The sequence below is a fragment of the Pyrus communis genome, chromosome 14 (genome assembly GCF_041283825.1).
Source record: "Pyrus communis isolate YQ-2024b chromosome 14, ASM4128382v1, whole genome shotgun sequence".
NCBI lineage: Eukaryota > Viridiplantae > Streptophyta > Magnoliopsida > Rosales > Rosaceae > Pyrus > Pyrus communis.
In genome coordinates this window covers 7,614,546-7,626,283 of record NC_142578.1, presented here as the reverse complement: position 1 = coordinate 7,626,283, position 11,738 = coordinate 7,614,546, and the positions used below count along the sequence as shown (strand labels likewise).

General features: G+C 32.4%; 2 pseudogenes; both read left to right on the top strand.

Annotated features, from left to right (window-relative positions):
* Window positions 1–286: 286 nt before the first annotated feature.
* LOC137724695 (uncharacterized) lies at window positions 287–2,714 on the top strand (annotated as a pseudogene).
* A 2,363-nt stretch (window positions 2,715–5,077) lies between these two features.
* Window positions 5,078–6,972, top strand: LOC148691166 (uncharacterized; annotated as a pseudogene).
* The last annotated feature ends 4,766 nt before the right edge of the window (window positions 6,973–11,738 follow it).

The following is an 11,738-nucleotide window of genomic DNA, read 5'->3' as shown; positions in this document are numbered from 1 at the left end:
TTAATTTACTTGTGGTGTTAGATATTTTGTTTAAGAAGTATTTTTATTTTTAATGTTTGGTGGTGAATTTGGTGATGAATTAAACTTTTAATGTTTCTTTGAAGTGATGGCAGTCTATTTGTGGCATGCTTGTCTTTGGCATTCATAATATTAGAATCCCACCGGCAAGAACCTAATTATAAATTTATAAATGAATCTGATTTCTCGTTTGTCATATAATAATTTTATAGTTTCATCAATTGATATAGATTTTTTTTATTAATTGATATGTGTAGAAATTAGAAGTATGGAACGATATTACAAGCAAAAATCATCATCAATTAGTTCGGACAATCATATTCTAAATAGTTCATCTCCAAACTTGGATAGTTCCAATCCTATTCCGAACAGTTCCCCTCCAATTCCAAGTAGTTCTAATCCAATTGGGGGTAATTCCACTCCACAACAAAATGAATTAAAAGTTGATTTGGATAATCTTGAGAGAGATCCCGGAAAGAGAATTTCAATGAAGGATTATCCTCCAGATATTCGAGATGAGGTCCGAAGAGCATATATATTGATGGGGCCTTTTAGAGCTAAAGATCATGATTTTCCATTCACTTTGCATTCGAATAAAAAGCGACAGTTCGTTGATAATTGGTTGAAGGAATTTCATTGGTTGGAATATAGTATATCTAAAGATGCTGCATTTTGCTTTTATTGCTATCTATTCAAAGTCAACTTTGAACAATCAAGCAGTAACGTCTTTACTGAGATAGGCTTTCAAAATTGGAAGCATGCAAGAGCCTATTTTGAAAAACATGTGGGAATGGTTGGTAGCTTTCACAATAAAGCTGTTGAAGCTGCTGGTAATCTAATGAATTAAAAGACATATATTGAAATAGTTGTGGTCAAACAGTCAGAAGAAGCTTGTATGGCTTATCGCACTTGCTTGAATGCGTCAATTGATTGCACTAAGTTTTTGTTGCGACAATGTCTTTCATTTCGTGGTCATGATGAAAGTGACACTTCAAACAATAGAGGTAACTATTTGGAGCTCTTGCAATTCCTTGCGAATCATGATGAGAAAATAAAGGCCGTTGTGTTAGATAAAGCTCTGGGAAGTCTAAAGCTAATAGGTCATTCAATTCAAAAAGATTTTGTTCATTCATGTTCTATTGAAACCATTAAAACTATCATAAGTGATATGAAGAATGCTAGGTTCTTTTCTCTATTGGTTGATGAGGCATATGATGTTTCTATAAAGGAGCAAATGGCGTTGGTTTTGCGTTATGTGGACAAAAATGGGAAAATCATTGAAAGGTTTGTAGAAGTTCAACATGTTCTCGACACCACTTCAAACACATTAAAGGAGTCTATTGATGCCTTCATTCATTTCAATGAGTTAAGCTTCTCCAATTTACGAGGGCAATGTTACGATAGTGCTAGTAATATGAAAGCTGAGTTCAATGGACTCAAGACAAAGATTTTGAATGATCAACTTTGTGCATTCTATGTTCATTGCTTTGCTCATCAACTCCAATTAGCTCTTGTTGCCGTAGCAAAGGATAATGTTGATGTTAACACATTCTTCCTATTGGCTAATAATGTGGTAAATAATATTGGAGCTTCATGTAAGCGTCGCGATGCACTTAGAGATGCAACAAAAAGAACTTATGAAAGCTCTTGAAAATGATTCTCTTATGACGGGACTAGGTTTAAATCAATAAACTAGTCTCAAACGTGCCAGAGCTACAAAATGAAATTCACATTATGGTACTTTGATTAGTTTGATTACTATGTTCTCATCCGTGGTCAATGTGCTTGAAATGATTGTTGATGATAATACCAATGATAGTGTGGCTGAAGCAAATAGGTTATTGAAAGACCTACAATCTTTTGAGTTTGTGTTTCTCCTATTTTTTATGAAATCTATATTGGGAATCACAAATGATTTATCACAAGCATTACAAAATGATGATCAAGAGATTGTGAATGTAATGGCTTTAGTCAACACATGTAAAGAACAACTACTCTACATGAGGAATTATGAGGGGTTTGACCTTGGTTAACAGAGTATTGTCATTTTGTGTCCAACATCATATTGAGGTTATTAACATGGATGAGACATATGTAGCTCATGGGAGATCGCACTGTAATACCCACAAAAAGACCAACCGTCATCGTTACAAAGTGGAGCTCTTTTTTGTTGTCATTAATTCCCAGCTTACAAAGTTAAATGATTGCTTCAAACTGAATTACTCATTTGTTTGGCTAGTTTGAGTCCAAATGATTCTTTTGCAACTTTTGACAAAGAAAAGCTACTTTTCCTTGCTTAATTGTACCCTCAAGATTTTACGAAGCAAGACCTATTGGCACTTGAAGATCAACTTGATATTTATATTCATTATATGCGTTCGAGAAGTGACTTTTCTCAGTTGCAGAGCATTAGTGATCTTGCTAAGAAAATGGTGGAAAAAAGGTTGCATCAAGTATTTCAATATGTGTATTTACTTATTGAATTGGCTTTGGTTTTACCTGTTGCAACTGCATCAATGGAGAGAGTATTTTCCGCCATGAATATCATTAAGAGTCCACTCCGCAACAGAATGGGGGATCAATGGTTAAATGATAGTTTAGTTGTTTACATTGTGAAATATGTTTTTTCTTGTATTGACAATGAAACTATCATGACACGTTTTTAAAGTATGAGATCCCATTGTGGACAAATTTAGTACTTCTAGCTTGTTTAGCACAAAGATTATGAATGAAAATTGTAGTTTGCCATTTATTTGTTCAATGATTTTTTCATCTTGTTTTTTTTTTTTTTTTTTTTTTGGAGCTTTTATATTGGGACCACCCTAAGTTAAAATCCTAGATCCGCCATTGATACTAACCACATAATTCCCTTCTTGACGGGCCTTTGATTGTCATGACTCATTTTGACCTGTTCCCGTGCTTCCTATATTTTTCCCATCAACTTTTGTTTAAGTTTACGTAGGAAAGAATTTAGTAGCTCATTAGATCTAGTTGGACTCATTTTTGTTCTGTTTTGTGTTGTTTTTCTCTTTTTTATGTTCAAGCTAAACACATGGACATTACATATACGGTGATGTAGAGCACGTGTAATTGTTGGATTTCACACGTGGATAATTTGTTTTGATACCACAAAGGAAGTTGAGGTTTCACTATAAAGTGTTGATAATGAATCACACATTAATGGGAAGCGGGATCTTTGCATGAGCTTATCAGTAAGCTAAGATATTCCTCATATTACCAATTAATTTAAGGTGAAACCTTAACTTTCTTCATGATATCAGAATAGGTTGTCTCATGTGTGAAGCCCAGCAATCACATTGCTCCACGTCTGTTCCATGTGTTAGGCTTGAAAATTTTCGCTACACGTGAGAATGCGTGTTGAGAATGAATCACACATTAATGGGAGGAGGAATCTTACATTAGCTTATAAATAAGTTAAGTTACTCCTCGAATTAACAATTAATTTTATAATAAAATCTCAACTTCTTCACTATCATACACATTGAAATGTTGCATAAGAAAATATATTAATAGGCTTCTAAAAAGTTGGGCACTATAGTTGAACTTGTCAATAGCTTTGGGTGAATGCTACTCTTAGTTTTATTATGTCATCAGTTTGATCAGTTTTGAAATAAGCTATTTGAAAACTGAAACTGGTGATGCAAACTTGATGGTGGCTACCAATCAGATTATTTGATTATATAGTTCTGTTCATGGATTATATATCACACAGCCAAATTATTTTATTAGGCAACTCTGTTCATAGATTATATATCACACAATCAAATTATTTTATTTGGAAGCTCTGTCCATAGATTATATATCACACAATCAAATTATTTTATTAGGCAGCTCTGTACATAAATTATACTAGAAGATGAGCACATACTCTGTGTGAACAATTTCAAATTATTTTTTGTTTTTTTATTAAGGAGTGTGATTAGTTTTTAAAATTTAAAAAAAAGAGAATGAGACAATGATGATGAGACAGTTTATCTTAATAAGGGCATTTTTTTTGTCATATGAAAAATAGGTATATGATTATTTTCTTAAAAAAAATGAGGGTAAAATAGGAAAAATAGGGATATGATTGTCATTTTGTAAAAAGGTACAAAATTAAATCCTCTTCAACCGCCTACCTCCTCCCACGTTCTCATCAAACGGAACCGCTTCAGTTCATTCAAACTATCCAAAAAACATCATCATTTCACTTACCTGTATGAAAAAATAATGGTGGGACAATTTCTTTTAATAAATGCATATTTTTTTTTATCTTATGTAAATACTGTGTATCAAAAGTGAGGGTAAAATAGAGAAAATAGGGATATGATTGTCATTTTTTTAAAAGATACAAAATTACTATTTTACCCTCCTTATGTAAATATTGTGTATCAAAAGTGAGGGTAAAATAGGACAAATAGGGATATGATTGTCATTTTGTCAAAAGGTACAAAATTACTATTTTGCCCTATTTATTTTAATATTGTGTATTCAAAAGTGAGCGTAAAATTGGAAAAAGTGGAGAAAAAAGTTGACAAGGGCTCTTCTCTTAATAGAACAGAATATCACACTTTTATTTCATATGCTCATTGAGATAAGCAGCTGATAAGTACTAACATAAAACTCATAACTTAAATAATTAAGAGTGTTTATCATTTGCACCCAACGTCCTAGCTCTAACTCTGATTGATTACTTAAACAAATAAAATAGTGCATCTCTGAGATGCTTAAGTTACAAAGTAATTCCTATGAGATGCCCTATTTGCTTATTTATCATCCAACATACGAGATATCACAAATAATAAAAGTTGCAGTAATTGCTAACGTGCAGCTTCTTAATGATCATCAATTGATATAGATTGTTTTATTAATTGATATGTGTAGAAATTAGAAGTATGGAACGATATTACAAGCGAAAATCATCATCGATTAGTTCGGGCAATCATATTCCAAATAGTTCATCTCCAGACTTGGATAGTTCAAATCCTATTCTGAACAGTTCCCCTCCAATTCCAAGTAGTTCTAATCTAATTGGGGGGTAATTCCACTCCACAACAAAATGAGTAAAAAGTTGATTATTGATAATCTTGAGAGAGACCCCGGAAAGAGAATTTCAATGAAGGATTATCCTCTAGATATTCGAGATAAGGTCCGAAAAACATATATATTGATGGGGCATTTTAGAGCTAAAGATCATGATTTTCCATTCACTCTGCATTCGAATAAAAAGCAACGGTTCGTTGATAATTGGTTGAAGGAATTTCATTGGTTGGAATATAGTATATCTAAAGATGTTGCATTTTGCTTTTATTGCTATCTATTCAAAGTCAACTTTGAACAATTAGGCAGTAACGTCTTTACTGAGATAGGCTTTCAAAATTGGAAGCATGCAAGAGCCTATTTTGAAAAACATGTGGGAATGGTTGGTAGCTTTCACATTAAAGCTGTTGAAACTGCTGGTAATCTAATGAATTAAAAGACACATAATGAAACAGTTGTGGTCAAACAGTCAGAAGAAGCTTGTATGGCTTATCGCACTTGCTTGAATGCGTCAATTGATTGCACTAAGTTTTTGTTGCGACAAGGTCTTTCATTTCGTGGTCATGATGAAAGTGACTTTAAACAATAGAGGTAACTATTTGGAGCTCTTGCAATTCCTTGCGAATCATGATTAGAAATTAAAGGTCGTTGTGTTATATAAAGCTCCGGGAAATCTGAAGCTAATAAGTCATTCAATTCAAAAAGATTTTGTTCATTCTTGTTCTATTGAAACCATTAAAACTATCATAAGTTATATGAAGAATGCTAGGTTCTTTTCTCTAGTGGTTGATGAGGCACATGATGTTTCTATAAATGAGCAAATGACGGTGATTTTGTGTTATGTGGACAAAAATGGGAAAGTCATTGAAAGGTTTGTAGAAGTTCAACATGTTCCCGACACCACTTCAAACACATTAAAGGAGTCTATTGATGCCTTCATTCATTTCAATGAGTTGAGCTTCTCCAATTTACGAGGGCAATGTTACGATGGTGCTAGTAATATGAAAGGTGAGTTCAATGGACTCAAGACAAAGATTTTGAATGATCAACCTTGTGCATTCTATGTTCATTGCTTTGCTCATCAACTCCAATTAGCTCTTGTTGTCGTAGCAAAGGATAATGTTGATGTTAACACATTCTTCCTATTGGCTAATAATGTGGTAAATAATATTGGAGCTTCATGCACGCGTCGTGATGCACTTAGAGAGATGCAACAAAAAGAACCTATGAAAGCTCTTGAAAATGATTCTCTTATGACAGGACAAGGTTTAAATCAAGAAACTAGTCTTAAATGTGTCAGAGCTACAAGATGGAATTCATATTATGGTACTTTGATTAGTTTGATTACTATGTTCTCATCCGTGGTCAATGTGCTTGAAATGATTGTTGATGATAATACCAATGATAGTGTGGCCGAAGCAAATAGGTTATTGAAAGATATACAATCTTTTGAGTTTGTGTTCCTCCTATTTTTGATGAAATCTATATTGGGAATCATAAATGATTTATCACAAGCATTACAAAAGGATGATCAAGAGATTGTGAATGTAATGGCTTTAGTCAACACATGTAAATAACAACTACTCTACATGAGGAATGATGAGGGGTTTAACCTTTTGGTTGACAAAGTATTATCATTTTGTGTCCAACATCATATTGAGGTTATTAACATGGATGAGACATATGTAGCTCATGGGAGATCGCGCCGTAAACTACCCACAAAAAGACCAACCGTCATCGTTACAAAGTGGAGCTTTTTTTGTTGTCATTGATTCCTAACTTATAGAGTTAAATGATCGCTTCAATGAAACAAGTATCAAATCGCTCATTTGTTTGGCTAGTTTGAGTCCAAATGATTCTTTTGCAGCTTTTGACAAAGAAAAGCTACTTCGCCTTACTCAATTGTACCCTTAAGATTTTACGAAGCAAGACCTATTGGCACTTGAAGATCAACTCGATATTTATATTCATTATATGCGTTCAAGAAGTGACTTTTCTTAGTTGCAGAGCATTAGTGATCTTGCTAAGAAAATGGTGGAAAAAAGATTGCATCAAGTATTTCAATATGTGTATTTACTTATTGAATTGGCTTTGGTTTTACTTGTTGCAACTGCATCAGTGAAGAGAGCATTTTCCGCCATGAATATCATTAAGAATCCACTCGGCAATAGAATGGGGGATCAATGGTTAAATGATAGCTTAGTTGTTTACATTGTGAAATATGTTTTTTCTTGTATTGACAATGAAACTATCATGACACGTTTTCAAAGTATGAGATCCTGTCGTGGACAAATTTACTATTTCTAGCTTGTTTAGCACCAATATTATGAATGAAAATTGTAGTTTGCCATTTATTTGTTCAATGATTTTTTCGTCTTTTTTTTTTTTTTTTTTTTTTTTTTGAGCTTTTATATTGGGACCATCCTAAGTTAAAATCCTAGATCCGCCATTGATACTAACCACATAATTCCCTTCTTGACAGGCCTTTGATTGTCATGACTCATTTTGACCTATCCCCGTGCTTCCTATATTTTTCCCATCAACTTTTGTTTAAGTTTACGTAGGAAGGAATTTAGCAGTTCATTAGATCCAGTTAGACTCATTTTTGTTCTGTTTTGTGTTGTTTTTCTTTTTTTATGTTCAAGCTAAACACATGGACATTACATATGCGGTGATGTAGAGCACGTGTAATTGTTGGATTTCACACGTGGATAATTTGTTTTGATACCATAAAGGAAGTTGAGGTTTCACGATAAAGTGTTGCTAATGAATCATGCATTGATGGGAAGCGGGACCTTTGCATGAGCTTATTAGTAAGCTAAGATATTCCTCATATTACCAATTGATTTAAGGTGAAACCTCAACTTTCTTCATGATATCATAATAGGTTGTCTCATGTGTGAAGCCCAGCAGTCACATTGCTCCACGTCTTTTCCATATGTTAGACTTGAAAATTTTCGCTACACGTGAGAGGACGTATTGAGAATGAATCACACATTAATGGGAGATGGAATCTTACATTAGCTTATAAATAATTTAAGTTTTAAGGAATCTTACATTAGCTTATAAATAAGTTAAGTTACTCCTCGTATTAACAATTAATTTTATAATAAAATCTCAACTTCTTCACTATCATGCACGTACAAATGTTGCGGAAGAAAATATATTAATAGGCTTCTAAAATGTTGGGTACTATAGTTGAACTTGTCAGTAGCTTTGGGTAAATGCTACTCTTAGTTTTATTATGTCATCAGTTTGATCACTTCTAAAATAAGCTATTTGAAAACTGAAACTGGTGAGCAAACTTGATGGTGGCTGCCAATCAAATTATTTTATTATGTAGTTCTGTTCATGGATTATATATCACATAGTCAAATTATTTTATTAGGCAACTTTGTTCATAGATTATATATCACACAATCAAATTATTTTATTTGGAAGCTCTGTCTATAGATTATATATCACACAATCAAATTATTTTATTAGGTAGCTCTGTACATAAATTATACTAGAAGATGACCACATACTCTGTGTGAACAATTTCATTTTATTTTTTGTTTTTTATTAAGGAATGTGATTAGTTTTTAAAATTTAAGAAAAAAAGAGGATGAGACAATGATGATGAGACAGTTTATCTTAATAGGGCATATTTTTTTGTCATAGGAAAAATAGGTATATGATTATTTTCTCAAAAAAATGAGGGTAAAATAGGAAAAATATAGATATGATTGTCATTTTGTCAAAAGGTACAAAATTAAAGCCTCTTCAACCGCCCACCTCCTCCCACATTCTCATTATGCGGAACCGTTTCAGTTCATTCAAACTATCCAAAAAACATCATCATTTCACTTACCTGTATGAAAAAACAATGGTGGGACAATTTCTTTTAATAACTGCATATTTTTTTTATCTTATGTAAATATTGTGTATCAAAAGTGAGGGTAAAATAGGGAAAATATGGATATGATTGTCATTTTCTCAAAAGATACAAAATTACTATTTTACCTCCTTATGTAAATATTGTGTATCAAAAGTGAGGGTAAAATAGGGAAAATAGGGATATGATTGTCATTTTCTCAAAAGATACAAAATTACTATTTTACCTCCTTATGTAAATATTGTGTATCAAAAGTGAGGGTAAAATAGGAAAAATAGAGATATGATTGTCATTTTGTCAAAAGGTAAAAATAGGTAAAATTACTATTTTGCCCTCTTTATGTTAATATTGTGTATTCAAAAGTGAGCGTAAAATTGAAAAAAGTGGAGGAAAAAGTTGACAAGAGCTCTTCTCTTAATAGAACAGAATATCACACTTTCATTTCATATGCTCATTGAGATAAGCAGCTGGTAAGTACTAACATAAAGCTCATAACTTAAATAATTAAGAGCGTTTATCATTTGCATCCAATGTCCTAGCTCTAACTCTGATTGATTACTTAAACAAATAAAAGAGTGCATCTCTGAGATGCTCAAGTTACAAAGTAATTCCTATGAGATGCCCCATTTGCTTATTTATCATCCAACATACGAGATATCACAAATAATAAAAGTTGCAGTAATTGCTAACGTGCAGCTTCTTAATGATCATCATCATCCTAATATGTATTCAACCCTAATAGATATGTAGATTTACCCAAACCCGGCCCCATTCATTGTGGGCTTTTACAAAACCTGCTCATACCATAATTGCCCCAAGCCCATATTCAACGTAACATGTGTTCTGGTAAGATCTCTTTTAAGGATTTGCCCTGCTAAACTTACGTGTCAATTGTCAAGTAGCTACTCTAATAGCTCTCTTTTATTGACAGGCCCTTCATCAAAAGATGCATATTTTTATTTTTATTTTTCGAAAAAGATGAAAATTTTATAGTCTGTATGCTCGGCCAACAAATATTTGTAAATGTTCATTCCAATGCATTTTGACTGGACATTTCGCATCTCTTGATGGACAGACCTATTGCTTTATAGAGAGGTTTATGATTCTTTCCATTCCTCTTTCCATTCTCTTTTCTCATATTTTTTATTTTGTTTTTTTTTTATAAAAAATTAATATAAAATGTTAACGAGGTTTAAATGTGACCGTTCAAATAGAAAGGAAGAGAAAAAGAGAAAAAAGAAGAAGAGGAAAGATCATCATACTCCTTACAGAGAATGTTTTCCAATGCATTTTGCATGGACATTTCCCATCTTCTATTGGATAGAAGTAAATCCCTATTATTTTATAAATTCACATATATTAAAGAGTATGTTAGTTTTTTTTTTTTATTTTGAACAAATGATATTATCTACATTAACAGGATGAAATAGCAGGTTAAGCCTCACAATATGCTAGCAATAATGTGATTCAACTTTGCAATTGGTGAGAATTGAACATAAGACCTCTCACTTACAAGTGAAAATGAATAAGAGTATGTCAATTTTATGTGTTACAAATAACATTATTATTATTATTTTTAGTTGATTGATAAAATCCTCCCTCAGAAGTAGGGTCAAGGTTCCCTTTAAAAAGATGTTCATTCTTCACTTGGTATTTCACATTTTTTTTTATCAATGATATATTTACCGTAAAAGGATGAGAAAATAAGTTAATTATAAACCTGTTATTCTTGAGATTCAAATTTAAAATCTCTCACTTTTAAGTAATGAATAATACCTCTCGACTATAGTAATAAATTACCAGCATTTCACAACTTTGAATAGATGCGAAATATGATATATATTGTAGTAAAAAACACCCGGATAAAATAACCGAAAAAAGTAATGGATAGGACCACATAATTATGTCATAATTTGGTAATGTATTATTTCTGTCAAGACTTCTGCACGTTAGAGTGGCAGCGTGACTAGAATATCCATTGTATGGGTTAGAGATTAATTACATTACCACCTGAGATATATATCATATTCCATACTAAAAAGACTCCAAAGTCGTCTTTGATATAGGAATGCATTTTACTCTCCTAATAAAACTTGGTGGTATTTAATTAATCCATTTGTGTAAACAATATATGCCACCTGATTTGGAGAACTATGTCAAGCCTTTTAGAATTATGTGAAATGTCGACCATTTGTGAATTGTGATGCTCGTTACTCACCTGTGATTTTATTTTATAAATATCGCAGAAGACTTGGTCTTTATATTTGAATTGGTACAATCTGATCAACAAGCATACCCTTTTTTTTTTTTTTTTTTTTTTAATATGATTGATATTTTACTACAAATTAATCAATACAATGGTCTTCGAATACATAAAAAAGCACATCGAGTCTAATTAATATAATTAATTTCATGTCTGCAACAATTACGCTGTTTAGATGAACTGATTTGTCGAATATTTTCGAAACTTCGTGACAGCAGGAAGGGAGTTTAACTTCCAATGTCGAAAAAAGTTTTCACCGCCAACCTTTTTGTCCCTTTTGTCTTCATTTAAGGTTTAAGATTTAGAGAGAGGTTATTTTCCAAGCTACGATTTTTGTTTCTAGAACGTAAATAGTCAACATGGGAAGGTTATGGATCAAAGATTTAGATTAGTATTAGCAGGGAAGTTTCCATTCAATCTGTCTCCGTCACCTTCTGTATTATCATCCCTTATTTCCTTCACACACACACACACTCTCTCTCTCTCTCTCTCTCGGGGTCAAGATATTACTAAGCAAAAAGGATTAGTATTTTGTAGCTT